Here is a 14,493-nt window from a genome sequence, read left to right as displayed (position 1 = left end):
CGCTTCTTAGTGCCTGCGTACGGTCCATTTCCCTGAAAACCCAAGTCCGGGCAGAGACAAAGCAGTTCTGGCCCTCTGTGTGAAACAGCAACTAATCCAGGCAGACAGGAAGAGGAGGAGGAAGAGGAAGAGGACAGGTGAGCAGGCCAGCTGATGGAAGGAAAAGAATTTTGCTCCTAAAACTGATCCTCTGCTTTTCCTTCTCTTCTTTCACACTCCTTAAAAAGGGGGAGAAGGGAGTAAAACCCAGGAAGAGCTTTCAAAGCAGAAATAACTGCTCCTGTCTAGATCAAATCAAGTCTGAATTCTCCCTAGAAGCTAAAATGACTAAACTGAGGCTATTGTACTTTGGCCATGGTCTGAGAAGACAAGAATCATGGGAGAAGACAATCATGCTAGGGAAAGCTGAAAGCAGCTGATGGCTTGGAGAATGTATTTAAAGTTGCTTTTTTTTTTAACTTCTCCCCCATCTATCTTCCTTCCTTCCTTCCTTCCTTCCTTCCTTCCTTCCTTCCTTCCTTCCTTCCTTCCTTCCTTCCTTCCTTCCTTCCTTCCTTCCTTCCTTCCTTCCTTCCTTCCTTCCTGTCAGTAGCTCTCAAACATCTGGCTTTTATTCTATGTGGCTGTTACATTAAGCAAGTTTGGGCACCCCTGCCATAGAGTTTCTGCTGTGGAGGTGGGAATCTACATTTACAAAAGCAATGATTTGGAACCCCTGCCCTACCTGATCCTTATTTTGGATTCAGGCTAAGAGAAATTGTTTTCATTCACCCCATTCCCCTTTGAAATCCAGCAATCTGTGTTCCCCGCCCCCCCCCACCTTAGGAATCTACAATCCATTTCTAATAAATTCTGTTTTGATCAGAGAAGAATTTGAAGCCAGAGAGGGAGGGAGGTTCTGCAAAATAGTTCAGAGTATCTTCTGTAGATGTTCAGCGGCAGGCAGTGCCTTCCCAAACCTTCTACTATTCCTGTTAGAGTACCCCCCCCCCCAAAAAAAAAACAAACAAACCCCAGAACCTAAAATAACTGCAAGGGCTGAACTCATAAAAGGGTGTGTTGATTTCTCTTCAAGGAGAAATGAAAGAGAAATCAATCTTTTAAAAGAGAAAAGAAAACCATAAAAGGAATCAATGGCTATAGCTAAAAATGCAAATATCGGGGAAAAAGAAAACCCCTTCCACATAACAACGCTATTTTGGATGCTTTAAAGGCCTGGCAGAACAGCTCTGTTTTACAGGCCCTTCAGAACTGCATAAGGCTTTGCAGGGCCTGGATCGCCAATGGGAGCTGGTTCCACCAAGTAAGGGCCAGGATGGAAAAAGCCCTGGCCCGAGTTGAGGCTAAGTGGACATCCTTTGGGCCAGGGGCTACCAGAAGATGTTGCTCAGCAAAGCATAGAGCTCTCTGAGGGGCAGGCCTCATTTTGGGCAGGAGCTCACAGGAACGGCTGGAGTAAAACATAATACACAAATAAGAGGAGCTTCCAAGTACTCTGAATACCAGGGGCTGGAGGCAGATGGCCACTGCCGCCCACTGAAAGCTAATCCTGTCCAGCAAGATTGTTCTTTTGTAGTTGGTTCTGTAGACTTTTAGGATGGGAGATGCTAGGAACACACGGACACGTGAAGCTGCTTTCTGCTGAATCAGACCCTTGGTCTTCAAGGTCAGTATCATCTAATCTGCCTGGCCGCAGCTCTCCAGGGTCTCAGGCGGAGGTCCGAGCAGTTCCTTGGTGGAACAGCCTTCCTCAGGAGGTGGTGGGCTGACCTTCTTTGGAGGTTTTTAGGCAGAGGCTAGATGGCCATCTGACAACAATGAATTAGGTAGATCATGAGAAGGAGGGCAGGAAGGGGCACATCAGTGCTTAGTTTTTGTGGCCCTTTCTTACATGCCCAGAGAAATGCTGACCTCCACTTGGGGGTCAGGTAGCATTTTTTTCCTCCAGGCCAGTTTGGCAAGGGATCCTGGAGGTTTTTTCCATCTTCTGGTCATGGAACAGGGGTCATTGGTGGACATGTGAACATATATGAACATATGAAGCTGCCTTCTACTGAATCAGATCCTTGGTCCATCAAAGTCAGTATTGTCTACTCAGACTGGCAGCGGCTCTCTCCAGGGTCTCAAGCTGAGATTTTTCATGCCTATTTGCCTGGACCCTTTTTTAGTGGAGATGCCAGGGATTGAACCTGGGACCTTCTGTTTACCAAGCAGCTGCTCTACCACTGAGCCACCATCCCTCCCCGACGGTGTGTGTGTGTGTATTTGTAAATTTCCTGCATTGTGCAAGGGGTTGGACTAGATGACCCTGGAGGTCCCTTCCACCTCTATGATTCTTCCACATCACCTCATTCCTGACTGGAGCTGCTGGGGACCGAACCCGGGCCCTTCCACATGCCAAACACATGCTCTGCTTCTGAGCCACGACTCTCCATTCAGGCAGACCCCTGGCGTCTCACGACTCATTCTCCTTTTCTTCTAAGTGTTTCTTCTGTGACGTTGTAGAGAAATTTAAGAATGGATGTGTGGGGAAAGGAAGCCGGTTGCTCCTTAAAGCTCACTCTTTCGCAATTTGACATCAAGCTTTTGCAGAATAAATGCAGAGGGCTGGGGAAATAACCCTCCCCACAATCCAACGCCTGCTGATGTCTAAGCCTATAATTACACATGCTCCCTTTCTGGCGCGTTTTCATTGGTCACGATGCCAATGGCAGCCCTTGCCTGTTCTCACTGCGATCTGTCATAACTCACAATTGCGAATACAACCCCCCCCCCTGCTTTTCTAACAGTTTGCAGACCATTCCGTGAACCTGGGGAGGGGGGGACAAATTGGCACCCAGCGTTTTTGTGGCTTGAAAAGTCTTGCCAGGTAGGAGCGGGGCGGGGAGAAGGGAAAGTGAAGGGGAAGAATAGATGGAGTGGGCGGAGGTGGAGTAAGCCACGCTTGCAGGATCATACCCTCGTTTTCTGCATGAGCAGATCCACAATCATCACCACCCCCATCAGTTAAAATACTCATTGCTCCTCTGCGAGCCTTGGAAGGGAAGAATAAGCTCACCGTTTTAACCTCTTTCTAGCTGTACGGATGGCCAGCGCCTGATCCCCAAAGGGTGTGCAGCAGCCAGCTCACAGGGTCAGGTTGCCAACTCCAGGCTGGGAAGTTCCTGGAGATTTGGAAGTGCAGCCTGGGGAGAGTGGGGTTTGTGAAGGAGAGTGGGGTTTAATGCAGGGGTGGCCAAACTGCGGCTCTGGAGCCACATATGGCCCTTTCGCACGTATTATGTGGCTCTCAACGCCCCCACTGCCCCATTGGCTGGCTTGGAGGAGGCATTTCCCTCTTTGAATCACTTCTCCAAGCCAAGCCAGCCAGCAGCTTGGAGAACACATTTAAAGTTAAAGTTGCTTTCTTTCTACCTCTCCACCCTCCTCTCATCTATTTTCCTGCCTTCCTAGGGTTGCCAGGTCTGTGTTGGCAAATACCTGGAGACTTTGGGGCGGATCTGGGAGAGGGCGGGGTTTGGAGGGGAGGGGCCTCAGCAGGGTGCAATGCCACAGGATCCACCCTTCAAGGCAGCCGTTTTCTCCAGCGGAGCTGATCTCTGCCGGCTGGCGATCAACTGTAAAAATGAGAAATCTCCATCCCCCACCTAGAGGCTGGCAACCTTATGCCTTCCTTCCTTCCTGACACGTGGCTCTCAAACGTCTGACCTTATTCTGTGTGGCTCTTACGTTAAGCAAGTTTGGCCTCCCTTGGTGTAATGCCATAGAGCCCACCTCCAAAACAGCCCTTTTCTCCAGAATAACCGATCATTGTAGTTTGGAGATCAGCTGTAATTCCTGGAGATCCTTGGGCCACATCAGGAGGTTGGCAACCATATTGCAGAGCCTCTAGAATTCCTCCCAGCTGCAAGTGGACTTTTGAGTCTCAAAGCAGGACTAAGGTAGACTAAGGCGGCTTCTTCAGAGAATCGGTTCGGGGCATCACTCAAAAAGAAAAAAACAACCCAGCAGTTAGGATTTGGGTGTGTGCATGAGTTCCAAAAAGGTTTGTTTGTTTTTGCTGGCTATGCCTACATGAATGTTTTCTATGGCTGGGGTGGAATTCTAGCAGGAGCTCCTTTGCATATTAGGCCACGCACCCCCTGATGTAGCCAATCCTCAAAGAGCTTACAAGGCTTTTTTTTGGTAAGCTCTTGGAGGGTTGGCTACATCAGGGGGTGTGTGGCCTAATATGCAAAGGTGCTCCTGCTAGAATTCCACCCCTGCTTACAGGTTGCGTTTAATAAGAAAGCCTAGTGTGATCGTCAGAAGGGGATCCTGTTGCCAGGATCACTTTCAAATTGAGGCAAAGCAGTTTTGCTTCTGAAAAATACCTTTGCACCACCAAACAAATCGAAGCTGCCTTTTACTGATTCATCAGTATTGATGGTTCATCAGTATTGTCTACTCTGATTGGCTGCAGCTCACCAACCACCCGGTCCCTTTAGCTAGAGATGCTGGGGATTGAACCTGGGACCTTCTGCGTGCCCAGCCAATACTCTACCATTAAGTCACAGCCCCTTCACCCTTTCCCAAATGTCCCTACCAGGTTCTTCTAAAAAAGGTAAAGGCAGTCCCCTGTGCAAGCACCAGTCGTTTCCGACTCTGGGGTGACGTTGCTTTCACAATGTTTTCACGGCAGTCCTTTTACAGGGTGGTTTGCTATTGCCTTCCCCAGTCATCTATGCTTCCCCCCAGCAAGCTGGAGACTCATACGTTGTCCACAAGGACTTTCCAGCCTTGCCTCGAATTTTAGGGTTGCTAGTCCTCTAGTAGGTGCTGAGGAATCCCCTCTTCTCATTTTGTTTTTTCTGGGAGATTTTGTTTTTAAATGGCCATTGTGCAGATGGTTTCCCCTGGAAGTGATGTCATGGACTTCTTGGAAATTCTATGGTAAAACCCCCTGCATTCCTCTGCACATACTGGTCATAAAAACATAAGAGAAGCTATGTTGGATCAGACCAGTGGCCTATCCAGTTCAACACTATCACACAGTGGCAAAAAAACCCCCCAAAACAAAGCCACAGGTGCCATCAGAAGGTTCATCAGTGGGGCCAGGACATTAGAAGACCTCCCACTGTTGCCTCCTCACTGCCCCAGACAGAGAACTCCATCTATACCTTGTGGATAATAGCCACTGATGGACCTCTGCTCCATATGTTTATCCAGTCCCCTCTTGGAGCTGGCTATGGTTGTAGCCGCCACCACCTCCTGTGGCAGTGAATTCCATGTGTTAATCATCCTTTGGGTGGAGAAGTACTTCCTTTTATCCGTTCTAACCCAACTGCTCAGCAATTTCATTGACTGTCCACGAGTTCTCGTATTGTGAGAAAGGGAGAATAGTCCTTCTTTCTCTACCTTCACTATCCCATGCATAATCTTGCAAACCTCTGTAATGCCACCCCTCAGTCGTCACATCTATAAACTAAAGAGCCCCAAGCGCTTTAATCTTTCTTCATAGGGACAGTGTTGCAACCCTTTAATCATTCTAGTTGCCCTTTTAGGCACTTTTCCCAATGCTATAATAACCTTTTTTTGAGGTGTGGTGACCGGAATTGTACACAGTACTCCAAATGAGACTGCGCCATCAATTTATATAGGGGCATTATGATACTGGCTGATTTGTTTTCAATTCCTTTCCTAATAATCCCCAGCATAGTGTTGGCCCCTTTTTTTTATTATTGCAGCAGCACACTGTCTTCTGGTTGCTGGGCCTGGCACCCCTAAAGTTCACTTTTTGCAAAAATTGGTGATGGGAAACACAGCCCTGCACAAAACCTTACTGATCTTATATTTAAGAACCTTCCGAACTCCCTTGCAATTCCTACAGATTTGGCTTGGGCAAATACCCTCCCACTTCTTTGTGATGAGGATTGAGAAGGTTTTTGTTGTTCAGGTGAAATTCAGCTGCACCTGCCTTTGCTGTTTTCTGGCTTTGTACGCAAGCGTGAGTCACTGCACGGGATTTTCTGGAGGGTCACCTAGCTCAGTGTCCCCAGCTTCTCCAAACAGCCCATGCCGCAAAGGTACTATGCCTTTAAAATATCATGTATGAAGCAGAACGTGTGGAATCAAGCACCAGACCAAAATGATCCTGGAGGAGGATCATGTTCTGCAGAAAGCCTCCAAGGGTGTTTTCTTGTCCAGAAGCAATTTGGGGCCAAGACGCTAAGCTGAGGGGCCAAGTGGAGGCAAGCGATCGAAGGTCAGTGGGTTCTTGCACTGGAAATCGCGCCAGCCGGGACTTGGAAATGACAGGAGAGGGGTAATGGCTCGGTGGTCGTGCATCTGCTTGGCCTGCAGAAAGACCCAGTCCACCACCTCCAGTTAAAAAGATCAGGTAGTAGGTGATGGGAAAGACCTCCACCTGAGATGCTGGAGAGCTGCTGCCGATCTGAGGAGATGATATGATGGACCGATTGTCCGATTCAATATGGTGGCTTCCAGGGCTTTTTTTATAGCAGAAACTGCTCTGCATATTAGGCCACACACCCCCGATGTAGCCAATCCTCCAAGAGCTTACAGGGCTCTTCTTATAGGGCCTACTGTACGCTCTTGGAGGACTGGCTACATCAGGGGTGTGTGGCCTAATATGCAAAGGAGTTCCCGCTACAGAAAAAGCCCTGGTGGCTTCCATGTGACATAGTAGGCTCACCCAACAAGGGCACAGATTTCAATCAGTCATGGATCCCAACCACAGGCCAATTGACCAGCGGAGTAAAGGAGCTCTGTGGCTCACCCAAGAATGATGGCAGCACCAGAGAGAATGAGAGAGCCAATGGCCTTGGGCCCAGAACCCCTGTCCTTGCTCCATCTGCCATTCCTTTGTCACCAGGAGACTAGTTCTCATGAGGACAGCAGAAGATGGGCGGCTCAGGGCTCCAGCTTGCTGGGCTACACTGGAAGGGTTGACAGCATTTCATTAGGGGGTTCCTATTTTTAGGAGAAGCTGTAATTCAGCTGCAGGAGAGAGAGAGACAGCTCTGAGCCACCAACATTTAACAAGGGTTTTATTCATATCCTTGCTTATCATCCTTCCCTCCGCCTCCTTCTCTTCCCCCCCCCCCAACATATACAACTCCCCACCCCCCCAATGTAGACATGAAGAATTGCCCTGGAAAAGGAACATAACGCACATATTTTTTGCTCTGTTCTAAGAAGCCAAGGCACCTGGGATGCCGCTCACAAAAGGCTGTGAACTTGGGCGTAGACAGGCCTCGTTTTGGGTAGGGGCTTACAGGAGCAGAGCTCCGGAACCTCAACATTTTATTGTGCTCTTTCTTTCTTTAACCCTCCACCCCAATACTTGCTTCTGGGCTCCATCATTCAAACCCCCTGTGGAAATTTTGCTGAACTCTAAGATTTGACAAACTTTCTACTATTTTTTCCCCACAAAAAAAGGGGGAAAATAACCAAAACGTAGAAAGCAGACAGATGGAACTTTTTGTCATTCCACTGTGGCCACACAGGAGAAAGACATTTAAAAAGTATGATGGGAGTAAGGTTTTATGATGACAATTCTAATTGAAGAAGCATTTTCAGGTAGATGCTGAGCTGATCTAATTTAGTACCCCTTCTGGTGATGTCAGGGTGTGTGTGGCATAAGCAAATGAGTTATGCAAATGAGTTGTGCTAATGAGCTCCAGAACCTCTTTTTCTACGAAATGACCCCTGGGTATAGATACTCTAGGTACAACATGTACACATGCACTTGAAATACATCTTTCAGCTTTCGAACACATCAAAACAGCGAATGGGCAAAACTCAGGTTCCCAGTTCCAGGGAGTGCAGGAGTTTTCATGTACCGTATTTCTTCTGATAACTGAAAACGGGAACATACGGAGCTGCATTCTACTGGACCAGGCCATTATTTTGCATCCAGGTCAGTATTTTGTACTCAGACTGGCAGTGGCTCTCCAGGCTCTCAGGCAGAGGCCTTTCACATCACCTTCTACCAGCTCCTTTTAATAGGAGATGCCAGGGATTGAACATGGGACCTTCTACATGCCAAGCAGATGCTCTGCCACTGAGCCATGGCCCCTTCCCTAAAATACATGAACACAAAAAGCTACCTTATACTGAATCAGACCACTGGTTCAAGAAGGTCAGTATTGTCTACTCAGACTGGCAGCAGCTCTCCAGGGTCTCAGGTAGAGGTCTTTCACATCACCTTCCGCCAGATCCTTTCTAACTGGAGGTAGCGGGAGTTGAACCTGGGACCTTCAGCATACCAAGCAGATCCTCTTCCACTGAGCCATGGTCCTTTAATCATTAGACCCTCTGTTCCTTGTCTTCCCTTTGGTATCTGATCCTTCAGTTCTAGTTACCTTAGGTAACAGTCGTCACCCAAACCAACCTGTTGCAAGGCAGATTGCGCTTGATCAAGAACCCTGTGGGACTCCAAAGCTTGCAAATTCCTCTGCAGCAGGTCCATTAAAAGTCAGAAAGACATACCAGTTCTGGGATTCCTGTCCCTTGAAGGCAATATAGCAACACCTCCTGCAAAGCAGCGTGTCTTTGCACAAAGATCGCTTCCGATTCCAGAGCAGCCCAAATTTCAAATCTGCATCTCATGCTCATTTGTGCCTTTATGTGTGTGTAACCGTGCACAACAGCCCCCACGGCGCACTCCAGATCTCACAGTACCCAACAGCATCCCTCTAAGCCTCCGAGGAAAACTGGAGTAAAGTTGCAGTCTCCTGTCTGTACCATCATGACATCCATCAATGGTTAAAGAGCTCCACCAACAGATACAAGCAAACAGGTCCCTTTCACCAGTGGCTCTCCGTTGGCCACCGAATGGGAAGGAAGTGTTGCTACGGGCAAGAGGTAAGCACTCAAGAGCCACATGCTCAGTGGTTGCAGGCTCCTGGTACCAAACGGAGGCATTTCTCCGTAGGCCAGTGCGTAGTCTTCAAAACACACATACACAAACACTGATCCCATTGACTTGGAAAACATCCAGAGCCTTGCTAGTTTGCCTGAACAAGGCTGCTTGTCACACACAGTGGCACCGGCAGAATAGAGGAAGTGTTGGCGGGGGGGGGGGGAAGAAAATCAATGCAGGGCAGGCCAGTGCACCCCCCCAAAAAAAACTTGACCCAGCCCTTCAGGACCCCCATTTTGTGCTCTTAAGTTTCCAAGAGATCTCCCCCCCCCCTCAATCCGGTAGGAAACAAGTCCCAAAGAAAGGCCCCCAACACACAAAGGCAGCATTGTGGGCCAGAAAAGCTTTCCGTCTCTTTCTCTCCCTTCCCTCCATTCACCCTTTCCCCCAAACTGCTTCCCACCCCCCTCCTCACTAGGCAAACATGAAGTCTGCCCAGAAGTTGGCGAGAATAGAAATTGTCTTTGAAAAGGAGGTGAACCAAAGAAAAGAGCTTTCCAACTCTGGATCCCCCCCCCCCTTTGCCATCAAGGTTTACATGCCTGTATTTATTGGTCCACAAATGTGTGTGTGTCTGGTGGGGGGGGGATGGAAGGAGGGGGGGAAGGCTGCGGCGATTTCTCTATCATACATCTCAGTGCCTTGCCAATGAAGCACGTCTTTTTTTGGGGGGAGGGGTGGGGGGACAACTGGCAGTATGCTGGCCGAGGAAAACTGGGATGGCAAAACGTGAGAAGGCGAGGGAACACAGCAGAGGACAGATATCCCTCACCCAGCAAGAGGGACACCGGCCACTTCTTGCCAGCCCACCCCGGCAGATGGTCTTCTAGACCCCAGTTAAGTCCTGCATTTGTCCCCTCGCCCCCTCACCCCAAAACATGACCTCCTCCCCCGGGGTGGGCAACCAAGGATCCTTCTTGCAAAGTCTGTCCATCTTCTCTCTCTCTCCCTCCCCAAGAGTCCAATTCCCTGGACAGAAAAGGCACTCTGTCTAGCTCAGCAAAAGCAATCGCGGCTAGAAAGAAAGAAAGAAAGAAAGAAAGAGAAAGGAGGTACCTTATTCGGCTGGCTTGAATTGCCTCTTCTCTCCATCGCAGCCTCTATTCATCCTTTAATCCTTGGAAACAGAGGCACCCATTCAAAGCATCGCTCGGCAGGCGGGTCTTTCCAAAACCTCCTTGCCCTTTTTTCCGAACAACAACAACAAAAAAATAAAACAAAAAAATCCAAGCCCCCCCCCAAAAAGAATAATGAAAATTAAAGACACCCAACCGAGGCTCCTTTCCTTTTTCTTCCTCCCGGCCAAAAAGAGACAAGACGGAGGCAAGGCATCTTTCTCTCCTATCGCTCCTGTTTGCTTAGAAGGACCTCAGAAAGGCAGCCTCGATGGAAAGGAAGAGGGGAAGAAAGAAGGAAGGGAGGAAGGAAGGAAGGAAGGAAAGTGTGTGCTGGAGAGAGAGAGAGAGAAAGAGAGGGACGGGGAGGGGAGGGGAGGGGGGGGAAGCGGCAGGGGGAGGGAGGAGGAGGAGGAGGAGGAAGAGGGAGGAGGCAGTGCCTGGGTCCACCACCGCCACATCTGTGGCTGATGAGTTGATGTCTCTGCCAGCCCTGGCGATCCCACCCCCTCTTGGAGAGGCAGGGAGAAGAGGAGGACCTTCGGCTTAATGGCTTGTACCAATTTGTGCCACTTACGCAGGGGGTCCTCGGCTGCAAGGCGAGCCGGCCTCCCAGATGTCCCCGGGAGGATTTGGATGCTGCTCTCTGGCCATTTGCATCGGGGTCTCTTCGGCAGACTTGAGGCTCCGAGACTGGGGAGTGGGGGGGTTGGCCTGACGCTCCCCCCAACCCAAGGTGCAGAAGAGACAGATGAAGAAATAGGACGGGTATGGTGGTGGGGCAGGCCAGGGTGGGTGGGGGCTTGGGGGAGGGGGGAGGGGGATGCATATAACAGAGGCATGCGGTGTGCGAGCTAGAAGGGGTGGGGTGGGGGCTCAATCCAGCGCTACCAGCAGGGTTCAGGGCAAGGTTTGGCGCTGGCTGCTGGGAAGCATCGAACAGCTGTGATCCAGCTGTGGCCTTAGTCCCCCAGATGACCCCCCCCACACACACACACGTGCCATGGAATAGGGACAATTTGCTTTTCTGGGACTCATTTGGCTTTCCTGGTAACAAAGCTGATCTCCTCGCCCCCCAACCCTTCCAAGCCAGACCCCGTTGATTTCCCACTCTTGACTCCATCGCCTCCTTGACATCTTGAAAGGACTCTCCCTTATTCCCCCCCCCCCCCAGTTTTCCCTTATAACAACGCCCCCCTCCCCATCTTACCTTCCTTATGAGATTCCGGAAACCAGAAGGTGGAGCTGAAGTGTAGCTTTCGAAGTTAGCTGAGCCTGGGACAGGAGGGAAGGGAAAGGATTCTGGACCGCTGCAGGACCATGGACAGAGAACCGGGGTCTTGGGAGCTGTCCATCCGGGTCGTGGCTTCGGGGAGACCTTCAGGAGGTCGTGGGTTTTTGGAAGAACTGAGTTCAGATCCCCCTGCAGGCAGAAGACCTGCTGGGAAAGTCTGGGAAAGAGCCAGTTTGGTGTAGTGGTGAAGTGTGTGGACTCTTATCCGGGAGAACCGGGTTTGATTCCCCACTCCTCCACTTGCACCTGTTGCAATGGCCTTGGGTCAGCCATAACTCTGGCAGATGTTGCCCTTGAAAGGGCAGTTACTGTGAGAGCCCTCTCAGCCTCACCCACCTCACAGGGTATCTGTTGTGGGGGAGGAAGATAAAAGAGATTGTGAGCCTCTCTGAGATTTGGAGTGGAGGGAGGGATATAAATCCAATATCACCACCACCACCACACCATCATCATCACTTCTTCTTTTCTCTGTTTCCATAAATGTTGCTAGCTTTCTGTTTAACAAAGGAGGAGGGTCTTCCTTCATGCTTTGGGGGATGAGGAAGCAGGGCCTACACCCAACAGCTTTACCACCAAACTGACACTACTCTTCACTGACTCTAGAGCTGTGTTTTTCCAGTGTAGACATGGCTCCAGGTGGAAACGACTCAGGTTTCCCATGCATTCTTCTGTCCCACCATCAACATCTGAAGCCACTTGCCACCACGACAGGATATTGGTCCATCTAACTTATTCCGACTGGATGTGGTTCTCCAGGATGTCAGGCAGAGGAAGGTCTTTTCTGGCACCTCCTCCCTAAAACTGCACCAGTTTGGTGTAGTGGTTAAGTGCATAGACTCTTATCTGGGAGAACTGAGTTTGATTTCCCACTCCTCCACATGCAGCTGCTGGAACGGCCTTGGGTTAGCCATAGCTCTTGTAGGAGTTGTCCTTGAAAGAGCAGCTGCTGTGAGAGTTCTCTCAGCCCCACCTACCTCACAGGGTGTCTGTTGTGGGGGGAGAAGATATAGGAGATTGTAAGCCACTCTGATATAGAGAGAAGGGTGGGGTATAAATCTGCAGTCATCTTCATCTTCTTCAACTAGAGCTGTTAGGAGTTGACCGTGGGTCCTTAAAAAGAGCCCTGTTGGGTTGGACCCAGGGCTTTTTTTGTAGCAGGAACTCCTTTGCATATTAGGCCACACACCCCTGATGTAGCCAATTCTCCAAGAGCTTACAGGGTTCTTAGAACAGGGCCTACTGTAAGCTCCAGGAGGATTGGCTACATCAGAGGGGTGTGGCCTAATATGCAAAGGAGGTCCTGCTAGAATTCCTTACAGGGTTCTTCTTACAGGGCCTACTGGAAGCTCCAGGAGGATTGGCTACATCAGGGGTGTGTGGCCTAATATGCAAAGGAGCTCCTGCTACAAAAAAAGCCCTGGCTGGACCAATAATTCATCTAATCCAGTTTCCCACAGTGGCTACTCAGATTCCTGGAAGGCCTACAAACAAAGACGCAGATGTAAAAACCTCCCTTGTTTTTACTTTCTCATCATGTAACATGCAGAGGCACACTGTTTTTGCAAATGGAAGTTTGTCTCAGCCCAGATGGCTCATAGCTGTTGGTGATCCTCTGTCCCATGAATCTATTAAATTCTTGTGCATGGGCCAAGAGGGTGCTTTCCGACTGAGACCCAGCTCCTACCCCCAGTGTGAGAGCCTACAAGGACAAATGAAGTCCAGAGCCCCTGGGTGCAGACATGCATTTATTCGCAGCCAGGGAGCAATCAGCTCAAAAATATTCACAGTCGCCTTGGAACATTGTGCCACCTCAGCTCCTCGTCAGGGTTTCGTTGAGCTCAGAGAGCACATGAAAAATTAATAGCGTCCAATTATATCCCTAGGACGGATGTGAGCCTCTGGTTGGGAGGGATGGCTCCGGGTCATTGTACTAAGCGAAAGAAGGAAACATTAGGGAGTAAAGAGAGGAGAGACCCCACCTGAGCTTGTAGTCACTCTGACCCCCAAACTCCACAGAGGTTCTGGGGTTGTGCAGAATGTCAGAGGTACTTCTGGCAGGGGCGAAAGTTGGGGAACTTTTGCTAGCTTGCTGACAGTAGGGTGAATGTGTCCTCTCCTTGTAGGAACTTAGCCTGGGTGGGGCCAGAGGTATAAGCCAAAGAGTCCTTGGCCTTTGGTTTGCAACTCACAGGCCATTTGATTACAATACCAGACTGATGACACACAGGGCTCTTTTTTGTAGCAGGAACTCCTTTGCATATTAGGCCACACACCCCTGATGTAGCCAATCCTCCAAGAGCTCACTGGGTTCTTTTTATAGGGCCTACTGTAAGCTCTTGAAGGATTGGCTACATCAATGGGGCGTGGCCTAATATGCAAAGGAGTTCCTGCTACAAAATAGACTCTGCTGACACATGCATCCAGAAATGTTGGAAACTTTACACCAGATTATAACGTCAATGAAGAGTTTTGTGTGAGTGCAGTTACCATGTGAATGGATCCATGGCCTGCTTTATAAGCTTAAATTATATCTGCATTACCATTATTATTCTTGCATTGTTCAGGGCAGGGCTATTTTTGTAGCAGGAACTCATTTGCACATTAGACCACGCCCCCCTGATGTAGCCAATCCTCCAAGAGTTTACAGGGCTCTTAGCACAGGGCCTACTGTAAGCTCCAGGAGGATTGGCTGCATCAGGGGTGTGTGTCCTAATATGCAAAGGAGTTTCTGTTAAACAACAACAACAAAAACTCTGGTTCACGGGGTTGGACTAGATGGCCTTGGAGGTCCCTTCCAACTCTATGATTCTGTGACTCACACAATATATGAGATAACAGCATCTGGTTAGGATTGATTCATAGTATTTTCTGGATGTGTGGGTTTTAAAAAATGAAAGTATCTATTATTGACCATTGATGAAAGCTGAGGCTGAAATGTGCTTGGCTTTGCATTGGTCATTTAACATGTTCATTAATTGTGTCTAGGATATTATTATAGCTTATATAAAGTTTGCTCTGCCACTTAATGCAGCCTGATATTTAGGCCTTGCGTATACTCCATGATAGATATTTATTTTGATAATAGTTTTATCGGTTGTAGCTTGATCCTTGCGGCATTGCCAGTACATTTTGAGCTGAGTGTTGTTACCTCACTTTTT

At 49.2% G+C, this 14,493-nt stretch overlaps 1 protein-coding gene across 4 annotated transcripts in view; it reads right to left on the bottom strand.

The window, feature by feature from the left end:
* The window catches only part of B3GAT1 (beta-1,3-glucuronyltransferase 1), a 100,598-nt gene extending 90,538 nt beyond the window's left edge, over nucleotides 1-10,060 (bottom strand). For all 4 annotated transcript variants that reach the window (XM_060250669.1, XM_060250671.1, XM_060250670.1 and 1 more), the window contains exon 1: nucleotides 9,983-10,060. The gene's annotated coding sequence lies outside the window, so the exon portion shown is untranslated. The remainder of the gene's footprint in view (nucleotides 1-9,982) is intronic.
* Between the last annotated feature and the right edge of the window lie 4,433 nt (nucleotides 10,061-14,493).

The sequence above is a fragment of the Heteronotia binoei genome, chromosome 12 (assembly GCF_032191835.1).
Source record: "Heteronotia binoei isolate CCM8104 ecotype False Entrance Well chromosome 12, APGP_CSIRO_Hbin_v1, whole genome shotgun sequence".
Taxonomy (NCBI): Eukaryota; Metazoa; Chordata; class Lepidosauria; order Squamata; family Gekkonidae; genus Heteronotia; species Heteronotia binoei.
The sequence above is the reverse complement of the archived record's forward strand: the minus strand, read 5'-3'. Positions and strand labels throughout refer to the sequence as shown.